Below are 11,556 nucleotides of genomic sequence, written 5' to 3' on the forward strand. Positions count from 1 at the left end.
ATAAATTTGAAAACATCTAGTTGATTGTTTAAAATACCACCCAAGTAATAATTGCCATCATTTGTCCAAAGCAGCTGGCTTCCTATTGTATGTACTTGGGCCACAGGATGGCTGAGAGTCACATGGGTACCACATTTCCAGGGTTTCCCTGGGCCACATGTGGTTCCCTTCCTGACTCCACCCCAAGCCACTGCCGCCCTCTCCACTAGAGGAAGCCTCTCAACCTGCTGGGGAGTAAGCATGGTGCTGTCATGAGGATAGCAAGAAATCTGCTCTCATCTCCTCAAAAAGTGATTCATGTCACAAATCATGATTTTTAGGGACAGACCGAGTTGAATCTTGGGCAGCCAGGAAGCCACCAGCCAAGTTGGTCCAGGGTCCCCTTCACACACATCATCCACCTGGTCTGTCTTTCAGCTCGGTTAGTACCGCTCAGCCCTGGCACATTCAACATGCTGGTGGTGGCTGGGAAAACAGCATGCAAGTGCAACATTCCAGGTAGAAGGTGTGGCTCCAGGGCAGATCAGGAACTGGCAAGAGGAGGCAGAGGAGGACCTTCGAGCAGAAGAGCCAATCAAGGAAGGAACCTCTGACTGGGAGGAGGGCATGCCAAGAATGGCACTGAGCAGGAGAGTGGATATTGACACCAGGTTGTCAATAGTTGCTATGCCCAGGAGAATGAAGGTTTGAGTGACCCAAGAAATTTGGGAAATGTTTGATCCAAGTTAAATGGGTTTCTTTTCAGCAAGACTTTTAAGGAGACCCTTTAATCTGTAAATGATAAAAATTATGAAATCCAACTTTCCATCCACATCAGATCTATAGGAAGATTGATAGTGACTCTTTATGATCCTCTGGCTTCCCCTTATAGAGGGTATTAGTTGGCTTGGGCTGCTGTAACCAAATACCACAGGCTGGTTGACTTAATAGGAATTTATTGTCTCACAGTTCCGGAAATTAGAAAACTGGGATCAGTGTATCAGTCAGGCTGGTTTCTTCTGAGGTCTCTCTCCTTCGCTTGTTGATAGCAACTTTTCTCTTTGTCTTTATATGGTCTTCCCCCATGTGTCTGTGTCCTAATCACCTCTTCTTATAAGGACACCAAGCATTCTGGATTAGGTCCCGAACTAGTGGCCTCATTTCATTTTAATCATCTCTTTAAAGACTGTATCTCCAAACAGCCATATTTTGTGGCACTGGGGGTTAGGGCTTCACATTGCCTAATGAATTCATATTGCCCATATGAATTTGGGGCAGGGGATGTTTCAGTCTGTAATGCAGACCTTCTCTTTCCAGCTTCTCCCACAATATTGCAAAGTCTATTTCTTGTCATAAACCCTTTATTCTGTGACATGCACAGTGGCTCCACTTCCCCAAGTTCTAACACAGAAATTGGCAGTAGAAGTGGAACGATCCTGTAAAAGAAAATGAAAACAAGAGACATGGGTTTGGGACTGGATGGCAGTAGCTAAAGTAGTGAGATCAGTGCATGCTCATTCTCTCAGCAGTGTCTGACTATTTGCAACTCTATGGACCGTAGCCCGAGCCAGGCTCCTCTGTCTATGGGAGTTCCCAGGCAAGAATACTGGAGTGGGTTTCCGTTTCCTTCTCCAGGAGATCTTCCCAACCCAGGAATCAAATCCACATCTTCTGTGTCTCCTGCATTAGCAGGCAGATTCCTTACCATTGAGAAGTGGGATCAGGGAGTGCCTCAAACTGCAGTCTGTCTCCAGCCTGAAGCAGGCAGTTCTGGCTATGGGTGGGCTGGAGTCCCTCAGAGTCAGGAAATACCCTGGACCAAAGCTCCCCCTGCCAGCCCACCCATGACTCACTGTGTCAATGGCTGAACCCAGAATCTGAAGAGGCAGCACATGTCAAGGATGTCCAGCCTGGTCCTGCCACCAAGCAGAGCACCAGACAAGAGGCCCCAACCCCAAGGAGACAGCCATCTCCTCCAGATGACCAGACACACATGCAAAGCAATTAGAGAATCACCAGCAAGAATTATGTCTGTGTGAATGCCACAGACAAGCACTCTTCCTTTTCCCTATGTTATGCTCCAGTCAAACCAAACCACTTGCAGCTTCCTGAATTGTCAGGCTATTTCATGCCTCGGGGCCTTTGTTCTGATGCTCTCTCCTAGCCAGAAGCCCTGCCAGGGTAGCTGCCCAGCAAAAAATCTATTCATCTTTCAAGCATCACCTTTCCTATGAAGCTTTTTCTCTTGCCCCCCCCACCCCAGGGTGGCTGTCATCTATTAAGCACTTGCCATGTGCCAGTAAATGTGCATGGTAGTTCATTTCATCTTCTTGATAGCCCTGTGAAATAGGTGTTCTTGGCCCCTTGTTGACAGGTGATAAAACTAAGGTTCAGAGAGATTAAGTGATTTGCCAAGTGCACCTAGCTTAGAGGAGGTGCAGCTGGGCTTCAAACTCAGACTGTTGTGATCTAAGTCTGGCTCTATGCATACTCATATATGCAGTATAGACTGCTCCTCTGAACCAGGTTTGAGCCAGAGACTGAGGCCATGCTGGGATGTATATCAGCATCCCACTGTGTATTACAACAATCTGGGGGTCAGCAATCACATCTGAGAGCAGGCATTTCTAACCATTGCACCTATTAGCACCCAGATAGACACAAGATTTTGTGTCTATGGACGGGACACAAAAAAGCTGGTCAACATCAGGAGGGGCACTCTCCACAAACAGCTCCCGCTATATATTTATGAGAACTGTACAGATGATCAAGGTGGTACCATAGACAATGGGAGAAGCAAAGATTGCTTAGTCAGTGGTGTCAGGAAACTGGTTTATCAGGAGGAGAAAAAGAAAGTCACATCGTTATACCAAAAGATTCTAGATAGAATAAACACCTAAGCATGGAAAACAAAGCTATAAACTTCACAGAAGAAAATATAGATGGATTATCATTGCTGTTTAGTCCCTAAGTTGTGTCCAACTCTTTGCAACCCCATGGACTGCAGTACACTTATCTCCTCTGTCCTTCACTGTCTCCCAGAGTTTGCTCAAACTCATGTCCATTGAGTCATTAATGCCATCCAACCAGCTCATCTTCTGCTGCCCCCTGCTCCTCCTGCCCTCAATCTTTCCCAGCATCAATTTTCCAATGAGTTGGCTCCTCTTATTAGATGGCCAAAGTCTTGAAGCTTCAGCATTAGTCCTTTAAGAGAATATTCAGGGTTGATTTCCTTTAGGATTGACTGCTTTGATCTCCTTGCAGTCCAAAGGACCCTCAAGAGTCTTTTCCAGCACAATTTGAAAGTATCAATTCTTTGGTGCCTGCCTTCTTTATGGTCCAGCTTTCACATCCATTCATGACTACTAGAAAAACCATAACTTGACTATATGGACCTCTGTTGGCAAAGTAATGTCTCTGCTTTTTAATACACTGTCTAGTTTTGTTATGTGTGCTGTGTTTAGTTGCTCAGTTGTGTCCTACTCTTTGCAAGCCCATGGACTGCAGCACTCCAGTCTCCTCTGTCCACGGGGGTTCTCCAGGCAAGAATACTGAAGTGGGTCACCGTGCCCTCCTCTAGGGGATCTTCCCAACCCAAGGACTGGACCCAGGTCTCCTGCATTGCAGGCAGATTCTTTACCAGCTAAGCCACCAGGGAAGCATTATAGCTATTATCAAGTACCCCAAAGCACAAACAAAATAACAAAAATAGGTAGATATCATAACTTGGTAGTCATGAGGTTTAACAAGAGCATCATAGACAAAATGAACAGATCAGTGACAGACTGGAAGATATTACAATATCCAGTGCCATTAATGGATTAATATGTACTCAAGACTCTACCAGGAACTCCAAGTCATCAGGAAAAAAGGAAATCCAATTAATTTTTTAAGAAGCAAGGATATGAATATATGAATTTACAGAAAATGAATAATGAGTTGATATTCTTACCCCCTAATAATAAAATATATGCAAATTAAATCACAAATGAGACTGTACTTTATAGCCATCAGAGTAGCAGAAATTAGAAAAATGGATAATCCAAGTCCAGGTGAGGAGGAGCGATGAAAAAAACATTGTGTGCTGCTTTCTGGGAGTTTAAATTTGTTACAGCTGTTTTGGAAAGCAATTTAACAGAATTTAGTAAAATTATGTGTATTTATGTCCCATGATCTGGCAATTCCACTTCTGTTGGCACAACCCAGAGATTCTTCGCAGATCTAATATGAGAACCAGTATGAGCATGTTTGTCAACAGTGTTATTATTTCTGAGAGCAGGAAGTTAAACTTTGGGGCCCATCACTGGAGGGATAATTAAGTGAAATATGCTGGAGAATCAAATCCCAGGCAGCAGTGAGAAGCTGTGGACTAGAAGCCCATAAATCAGCATGAAGGGGTCTTAAAAGCATAGATTTGAATGGGAAAAGTCAAAACCAGTTTGGGTTTTATGGTGCAATACTCTTTAAATCAATTAAAGCCAGGCATGCATAAAACAACTTCAGGTATTTTACAAGGTGACCTGCATATTTAAGATTTTTTACATAAAACTCATTAGAGTAATAGCTTATGGGGAGCTAAGGGGAGATAGGTGTGGTGATCAGAGGTGGGAGAAATAGATAAGTAGTAAACAAACAAACATCTAGAGAGGGGTCCTTCACAGATGAATGGTGATGTGAGGTGTGAACCAAAGGGTATGAGGAGCTGCCGAGGCCAGATCAGAGGAGGAAAGAACAAGAGAGAAAGCATGGGAGCAAGAGAACCGTTTCCCCAGCGATGGCCCTGGAGTTAAAAGGCCTGGCTTCTAATCCTGATTCTGCTACTTGATGAGTTCGACTTTGAGCCACTTACTTCACTGGACTCTGTCTCAGTCTCTTCAGCTGTAAAATGGAAATGCTAGCAGTACCTACATTAAGGGATCATTTGAATGATGGGTTAGACAGCATCCATGCACAGCACCCATTAGTAGCCAGGGCTGAATGGACAGTAGCCATGAGTGTTTCTATATCAATTCTGTGCTCAGCAATTATGCTGTGTGCTTTAAAAGCCTAAAATGACATGACAGTGAAGACACACTCAGGGTCTTTTAATCAGTCATTGCGTGGGTCGTTCTGTTCTACCAGCAGAATATTCATTCCACCCTAGACCTCGTCACAGTCATAGAAACCACAGTGTCCTTCACTGCTGCCTCGTTTGTATTGGACAAGACCTGGGCAGGGCTGCTGAGAGCTGGATAGGAGAATGGGAAGGGCGTGGCTCTAGAGTCAGAGACTATCTGGTTTCCTGTCCTGGATCTGTACTCATTCCTTCAGCTCTCTGTGTCTTGTCTTCATCCATAAACACAGATAAGAACAGCATCTCCATAAAGTTGTTGTGAGCATAAAATGTGATCATTGGGCAAAAAACTTCTAACGCATAGCAAGTGATTTGTAAATAATAGTCGCTATTACTGGTGGCAGGTATAGAGGGGACATTCTCAATTAGGTGAGAACACCCTAGCAAAGACAAAAAGACGAGGGAATAGTGTATATAAAGCCTGCAAGGAGCCCTTAGTTCTGCCCTAGTTACTAGTTAGGGGTGTGTGGTGGGCTTCCAGTGCTGAAAGACCCCAACACTTAAAGGAGGGAGTCTGAAAGCAAAACAGAGTGCTAAGAATCAGTACTTGCTTCAGAGCTGAGCATGGGGAAAGTTGACACTGTCAGATCTTGCAAATGATTACTCTTATAAATGATTATTCTACTTCCCTTGGGAGCTCAAGAGGAGCTTATAAGATAGAAACTCAGCTTCCCAATGATGGGACTGTTTTTGAATCAAAGTTGGCATTTGCATCAATTTGGCTGATGGGGAGCAATTCTTTTTTTCCCACTCCAGCATGACGGAGTGGGATAAAAGAGTTTGGTTCTTTGCACAAGAGGAAAATATGTCTGAAACTGCAGCCCTTGGGAAAAGATGAAGGGTTGTTGGCTTCACCAGTGTCATGGGAAAGATGACTGTGAGGGGGTACATGATGTGGGGCTGATGGGGTCCAGCAGGGCACAGTCAGCTGGTGACATTCACAACAAGGACAAGTTCCTATGCCTTTTTTGCTTTTTATTGATGTAGATTTTGTTCTGATTTCACTGATTCATCCTGCCGGTGTGCCCTCGATCTGCCCCCATCACAGATATCAGAAATCTTCCCAGGGCTCTTGTCTGCATTTGATGGTTCACGGCTTGGACACTTTGAAGGTTCTCCTATGGCTTCAGAGTCACTTTAGATTTTCAAACCTCTTCCCTGCCTGAAGCCTACTTGCCCAAGAGTAACTCTGCTTTGATAGGATGCTATTCCTCGCTTGTCTTCAAGACCCTCCACGATCTTGCCCTCTGACCTGAACTCCCCACGGGCTCATGGACACTCTGCAGATCTCTCCTCATTCCCATGGCCCCACTTTTGCCCACCCTTCAAGGTCCTCTCATTCCTTCCCTCTTCTCATAAGCAACTCCATTCAGGCCCAGTTCACTGAGCTCCTGCCTTATGGCCAGGCCAGAGAAGACAAAGGCAGAGCGGGGAGAGATGAAGGGAAGAGATGAGCCACAGACCCTGGGAACTATCTCAGTGTGGTCAGCAAAATAGTAATGGAGAGCAGGTGGCTCAGTAGGGGCCCCAGTAGGGGAATGGTCAGAGCGAGTCCCCTTTCAAGTGCCAAACTACTGCCTCCAGGAAGCCTCTCCCCACCCTGCTAGCATGACTTCTTCAACCATCATCCTAGCATTTGAGAGGCAGTCGGTGCAGACATTAAGGGTTCAGACTTTGAAGATTGGCTGCCTGAGTTTTGAATTCCAGCTCTATCACATACAACTGTGTGACCTTGGGCTAGTTACTTAACCTCTCAGAGATGTTTCCTTATCTGTTAAAGGGAGGTAATAATAGTATGGACCTATTATAAAGATTAAATTATATACACAGGTAACGTGTGTGCTCATGCTCAGTCATTGAGTCAAGTCCAGCTCTTTGCGACCCCAAGGACTGTAGCCCACCAGGCTGCTCTGTCCATGGAATTTCCCAGGCAAGAATACTGAACTGAGTTGCCCTTTCCTCCTCCAGGGTATCTTCCTGACCCAGGGATGGAACCCATGTCTCCTGCATTGGCAGGTGGATTCTTTACCACTGTGCCACCTGGAAAGCCCCATATACACAGATAAAGCACTACTTAAAGCAGTATCTGGCAGTGTAGTGGTGGCACAGAATGTTTGCTGTTATTGTCTGAGACCTTCATACTACACTGCCTGTGGGGCTTCTCTCCCATGAAAGAACTGCCCTAGAAACACTGTTTGAAGGTGGTATTCAGCAAGAGATTGACTTTCATCTGCATTGATACATGTATATTACCAGAACACTCTGCCTTTCTCTTCATAATGACAATTCTGTTGATCATAATCTACCTCATTAACTCACATACTGTCCATGGACTCTTTGGGAGTCCGCTAATAATGTTACATTTCGATTGGCATTTTTTAAAATAATAGTAATAAAAGAAACTTCTGTCTTGAATGTCCAAGAATAGATTCTGCATAAGTCTTGCAGCTTCAGGCCTGGTACAGAATTGGAAGAGGAAGTGATCATTTGTCATCTTTCTTTACAGACTGCATTTCTGGCATCACTTCGATGCTAAATGGGACTTTTTAAAAATAGTCTTAACAAGCATTTTGACAGACTCTGTTCTGGATACCAGAGAATATAGCCAAGGAGAGTCAGCATGTGTGAAATCTGACCCGGCCCCCATCAAACAGCCAACGACTGCAGTCCCCTCCCAGGGGGTTATCTGATGGCACCAGGGACACGGGCTTAAGAGGACCATTTGGGAACATGGTACTGAGTTGACACTAAAGCCCTACATGCCTCTCTCCTGAGATGACGTGAACTCCCAGGAGTTTGAGGCAAGTTCAGCCAGTGAGAGGTTATTCCTAGCACAATGGCCACCCCTATTCTGGGAGCAGTGAAGAAGACCTGTCAGGGACACTGGCCAGGTTGATTCCTTTTGGAACCTTGTCTCTTCAAGGTCAAATCCAGGTCAAACCTAAAATGTCAGTGAACACAGGCTGAGTGCCTTTATACATAGGCAGTAGGTCTGGCAGGAGGAAGGGTTGTGCAAAGAGGGAAGAACCCAGACCCTGTCACCATAGCAAAGCCTCGAGACATGGATGGAGCCAGATCTGCAGGGGCAGAGGCTCCTGGGCTTCCTGGTCTCTGTGCACTCCAGTTCCCCATCTGTAAAGTGGAAATCATAATAACTGCCTCACAGGGAGATGATAAAGAATTATAGTGCTTGATGCTGAAAATATGGGAGTGATTGCTATTATGATGATATCAGCAGGAGAGAAGACCCTGTGGAGGCAGGGTAAGTAGGTGCACACAAAGGCATTCTGGGGAGAGTGACAGGGACCTACTGCCAGCCAGGATACCAAAGCAGTCACTGTGTACTGCCTCGACATCCACCCAAAGTGGTTCCAAGGACAGCTGATCGAGGCCCACAACTTTGTACTTGCTATGGCTCCAGACTCCTCAAATCCCTCATCACCTGCAAATTCCAGACCCTCTGCTCTACTCTTCTGTAGCCCTGGCCACTGGGACTTTCTCTTGCTCTTCCCCATCCTTTTCTTCCTCCCCACTCCCCTGTACCCCCAACCCAATCACTGCTCTGTCTTGTCTTCTTTTGTCCAGAGGGAAAGTGAAAAATCAAGTTGGAACTGGGCAGTAGATGGAAATGAGCCATCCTTGAACATCCTTGACTCAAGCAGATGTAGTAGCTACCAGCAGAGCTAGTGCCCAAGCTATGACCCAGGGGGTCCCATGTGGAAACACACTGACGGAAGAAGACATTGAGTTCCCAGTCCAAATTAGTACACATGGTAAAATGATCGCCCAGAGAGGGAATGAGTTATCTACCGTTGAAAGCTTGTGGTAGAGCTAATATTCCAGACCCCAATCAGAATCTTTCCCCTAGACTCAGTCAAATGATGTCCAGGCTCCAAGGCATCTTTGAGACCTGACCTCCAGCCTCTCCTTTCACAAGTGGGCAACTGAGTCCCAGGACTCAAGCTGCAGGCCAGGTATCAACTAAGCTGGAATGAAAATGCAGGTCCCTCCATTCTACATAGCCTCCTACTTCCCTCCCTCAAACACTTGCTTTACAAGGATCAGAAAGATATGGACAACTCCCACCCAAAGACCCAAACATTTTCTCCATCTCTCTCTCTCTCTGGCTTTAGTGCACATGCAAACATGTGCACACATGTGCACACATACACATATGTATCAGTTGTTGCTAATGGCATGTGTAAGGGATTATTTATCTATTCCTCTTTGCATTTCAAAAAACATTTATCAATTTATCAATATTTACCAGTCAACTGATAATCAAACTCCTTGGTACTCAGTACTGCATTTACTTCAACTGGTAATCAAGGCAGAAGATACCAAATTTTCTCTCAAGTAATTCACATTCAGGTGGGGGAGACTAACAGGACCATGGATGAATCCTTGCTAGAGAGAAGCTGCTGGTTGAATTCAGTGGAAGGAAAGCTGTGGAGTCAGGAAAAGCTGGAGAAAGATGCCCTGTTCAGATTTCTTTATTGAGAGATAATTCATATACCATATAATTCACCCACTTAAAGTGTACAATCCAATGGCTTTTAGCATATTCACAAAGTTGAGCAAACATCACCACTATCACCTTTCCAACATCTTCATCATTCTGAGAGAAACCTTGCAGCTACTAGTAGTTACCTGCTATTCCCTCGGCCCCAGTCCTAGACAAGCCCTAGTCTGCTTTCTTTTTTTAGACACTTGTCTGCTTTGTAGGTTCCTATAAATGAAATCATATAATGTGTGGCCCTTGGTGACTGTCTTCTTTGACTTAGCATAATGTTCCCTGTTGTAGCATCAATTAGTACTTCATTCCTTTTAATGGCCAAATAATATTCCCTTATGTGAATATACTACATTTTGTTTCTCCATTTCTCAGCTGATGCACATTGTGATTGTTTTCACATTTCAGTTATTATAAATAATGCTGCAGTGACACTGAGTACAAGTTTTTGTGTGGACATGTTTGCATTTGTCTTGGGGGTATACCTAGAAGTAGAATTGCTAGGTCTATGTTTAACATGTGAGTAACTGCCAGACAGTTTCTGAAGGGGCTGTGCCAGTTTATACTCTCATCTTACTAGCAGTGTTTGAGGGATTCAATTTCTGCACATCCTTGCCAACACTTATTATCTGTCTTTTTGATTCTAGCTGTCCTAGTGGATGTGAAGTGGTATCTCATTGTGGTTTTGATTTGCATTTTCCTAATGGCTAATTATGTGCTTATTGGTAATTTGCATATCTTCTTTAGGAAACTGTATATTCAGACTCTTTGCCCATTTTAAAATTTTATTTATTTATTTTAATTGGAGGCTAATTACAATATTGTAGTGGTTTTAAATTATTTGCCTGCTTGAATTTTTAACCCTTTCTCTATTAAACAGATTGATTTTCAATTATGTTAAGATTAGTAGATATTTTAATTTAATTATAATTAAATTATTATAATTTAATATAATTATAATTATATTATTTTAATTTAAAAATACTCATTTTTAAAATGTTTTTGACTCTCATGCCCCAAATTACATCATATTTTTCACTTTTTCCCAAAATTAAAACAAACAAACAAACAAACAAAAAAAACCAGATTATCAGACAGCCAGAGGGATAGACATAAACTATTAGGAAGACAAGTTTAAGCATCTATGCTGCAAACCAAAGTTTCTGAACTCCCATTTTTTTTCATTAAAAAAAATTGAATTACATTTAGTTGATTTAAAATGCTGATCTGGTTTCAGGTGTGCAACAAAGCGACTTAGTTATTTTATATGTGGGGCTTCCCTGATGGCTCAGTGATAAAGAATCTGCCTGCCAATACAGGAGATGTGGGTTTGATCCCTGGGTCGGGAATATCTCCCGGAGAAGAAAATGGCAACCCGCTCCAGTATTCTTGCCTGGGAAATCCCATGGACAGAGGAGCCTGGAGGGCTATAGTCTAAAGTGTCGCAAAAGAGTAAGACATGACTTAGCAACTAAACAATAGCAACAACATATATGTGTATATAATATACATGCTGTCTATTCTTTTTCATATTTGAACTTCCATTTCTTACCAGACATGTGAGGGAGATCAGTGCTGGTCATCTCTCTTACAGTTGTGCAAGCAGAGTGGGAACCAGGCTGAGATGGAGGAGAAGCATCATCTACCTTGGAGGCAGCCACCCAACGTGACCTAGAGGTGACAAATTTGGAAATGCCTCACACCTTGTGGCGGGCTCTGGTAGCCCCCAGTCCTCCACCCACCCGCCTAGTCCCTCACCCCCACACAGTCACCAGCCACCCTGAAGGAGGTCACAGACTGTGTCCTGTTCACCATGAGGAGCATCCTCTGAGCATATACCATACCAGGTTCTGGACCAGGTGCCACAGTCTTTAGCAAAGTTATCCCCTGACTTTCTTTAACCACAGTCTGGGGAGGAAATGGGCAGCTTCTGGCCACATGATCCACACTA

The sequence above is a fragment of the Odocoileus virginianus genome, chromosome 4 (assembly GCF_023699985.2).
Source record: "Odocoileus virginianus isolate 20LAN1187 ecotype Illinois chromosome 4, Ovbor_1.2, whole genome shotgun sequence".
NCBI classification, from domain to species: Eukaryota; Metazoa; Chordata; class Mammalia; order Artiodactyla; family Cervidae; genus Odocoileus; species Odocoileus virginianus.